We start from the raw sequence: 2,654 nt of genomic DNA, 5'->3' as shown, positions 1-2,654 counted from the left end.
GGACCCTTGGTCTCTGTCAGGTGATGTCTCCAAAACCTGCCCTCATGTCTCCCATCTCTCCAATACACCTTTCCTAGTCTTACCAAATTGATCTTTGTAAAACTCATGTTGTAAAACCCATGGGGGAAAAAAAACCTTTAGTACAGAATTGAGGATTCTATCCAATCTGATCCAAACTTCTCTCCTAAATTTATTCCTAAGCAAATGAAACCTCTTACTCATCTTTATACTCTACTTCCACACCATTGTTCCTATCACTCCTTCTGTTTCCAATCCCCAGCCCCTCCCAGCCAGCCTCTAAAGCCTGCTTTTCCATGGCCAACTTCAAAGACATCTGCTTCCAGAATGAATGAGTAAATGTATGGATGAATAAAACAGACTCTGGCATCTCCCCTGCTCTGTTTTTTTCATTTGATTAGACTTTTGCCAATTAGCACTTTGTCTCCTATGTTGCTCTTTGCCTAAGTGAATAAGATTTCTCCCCACCCTTCCATTGGCACATAGGCTAATTGGTTCTGTAATGTTCCTTATTAGCTTCAGCTGGTCAGCTATAGACTTCTGCTCTTCCGCCTTCATGACCCCCAATGCGATAACAGCTTGCCCCAATATGATCTCCCACTGATGGCACCTACACCCCAGGAGTAGATGCAGAATTGAGAACTTGGAATTCAGACCTTTTCTGACAATGCTTTGGGATTCCCATAAAGCTCAGGCAGATCTCTAAATTCATGTCCTTTCAGAGCCTCCTGTGGTACTTGTTTTCCTCTTCAGGCTCAGCAAAAATGCTTTCAAGAGCACCTGAATGAAAGGAACAGGGGAGCATGGTGCATAGTTTCTACAGGAAATCAATGGCTACTAAAAATATCCCACATGAAATCCCTGAATGAAGCATTTCTAGTCTCAGCAGAAGCCTTTGGGGAGCTCGTGGGCTTCGGCGGTGAGTCTCATGGGGACAGTTCCTGAAGTGGAGGGTATTTTTCCTTCAAACAATGACTGCTTGAATTGTGTGCTGCAGCTAATACTTAGATCTCTCGGATAGGTATATGCTCAGATCTGCATAATGCTCTATTAACATAACCATTGATGAGTGAAGACTCAAGAGGAAAATTTTAATGCCAAAATGGTTGAGAAAAGGTCTGTACTTCCGCTATCTCAAATGGCTACTGAATGTCACCGATGTTAATAACTCAGAAGGAGAAAAAGTGTAGAAATGTCTATCACAAATACATACAGATTTATGAAGACTTATCAGCACATCAGGTGGATTTCTGATGTCCCTGGTTTTCTTTCTTTTTTGTTTTTTAAGTTTACTTATCTTGGGAGAAAGAGAGGGGCAGAGAGAGAAGGGAGAGAGAGAATCCCAACCAGGTTTTGCACTGTCAGCTTGGAGCCCATCACGGGGCTCAGTTTCACAAAGCATGAGTTCATGACCTGGGCTGAAATCCAGAGTCAGATGCTTAACTGACTGAGCCACCCAGGTGCCTCGTGTCCCTGGTTTCCATAGTGAGCAAAGGAGCTGCTGACCAGCATAACCATAGTCATGACCACCTCCACGATCCTCTATTTCCCTAATTAATTCTCCCTCTAAGTCTATTTCAAATGGCTATTTCAAAACTTATCTACTCTCTTTAAATCATCTATCCACTTCATTCTCACACCCATCTTCCACTTCACTGAGAAGATGGGAGCCTTCAGGCAAGAATTCTCTCCACTGTGCACTGCCCCATCTGTAGTTAGGTCGCAGCCTCCTTCACACCCGCCTCTTCTCTTTACAGTTCGAGAGCTGCCCTGTCCCCTGCCTAATGCTCACCTCTTCACCTGTACTCCAGCTCTTCTCCCCTCCTTTGGTGAATGTGCTTTATCAAATATCCTTACACCTCTTTTTCTATTGGTGTCTTCCTACCAGCATGGGGAAAGCATGCTCACTTTTCACACATACTGGACACAAAGAAAAACAAAATCGAAAAAAACCTCAAAACTGTTTACAATGCAGCCTGTCTCTCATTGTCACCTTCCATTCACCCCTTATCTCACTGAAATCTGTCTTCTCCCCAGTACCTTACTGAAATTGCTGATGCTAAGTATTGTCCCCCCATCTGACTATCTTCATTCTGTACACTTTCTTTAAATAAACTCAAGCAATCTTCTTGCCTGAATTTTCACCTATTTGCTGATGACACACAAGTCTCCCTAATCTCTGTTCAAGTAAAAAACAAATGGAAACCAGCCTTGAAAATTCCCTGAGCAGACAAAACCAGTTTCATCACAAACAAAGCTTAATTTTACTTATTTTGCAAGGCAAACTTGACCTGGGTCATTTCCTGATTATGTCTCTGAAATTATAAGCAAAACTTAAACTGTTTCCCAAGGTTGATATGAGGTAACAACCGCTGGCTAATTCCTAATCATTGGAGAAAATCCTAATATTATACCCAATCACTGTGATGAATAAACAGTCACTGATTTCTCCCTCTAAAACAATCTATCTGTGAGGGGCGCCTGGGTGGCTCAGTTGATTAAGCATCTGGCTCTGGATTTTGGCTCAAGTCATGATCTCACAGTTTGTGGGTTGAGCCCCAGATATGGGGCTGTATTAACAGTAATGTGGAGTCTGCTTGGGATTCTCTCTCTCTCTCTCCCTCTCTCTCTCTCTC

At 42.8% G+C, this 2,654-nt stretch overlaps 1 long non-coding RNA gene across 1 annotated transcript in view; it reads left to right on the top strand.

Moving 5' to 3' along the window:
• Positions 1-751: 751 nt before the first annotated feature.
• The window catches only part of LOC144244795 (uncharacterized), a 2,484-nt gene continuing 581 nt past the window's right edge, over positions 752-2,654 (top strand). Inside the window, exon 1 of the long non-coding RNA XR_013339072.1 lies at positions 752-937. This is a non-coding gene — a long non-coding RNA (uncharacterized LOC144244795). The remainder of the gene's footprint in view (positions 938-2,654) is intronic.

Source organism: Crocuta crocuta, unplaced genomic scaffold (assembly GCF_008692635.1).
Source record: "Crocuta crocuta isolate KB4526 unplaced genomic scaffold, BGI_CrCroc_1.0 scaffold395, whole genome shotgun sequence".
NCBI lineage: Eukaryota > Metazoa > Chordata > Mammalia > Carnivora > Hyaenidae > Crocuta > Crocuta crocuta.
This window is presented reverse-complemented; position numbering and strand designations above follow the sequence as displayed.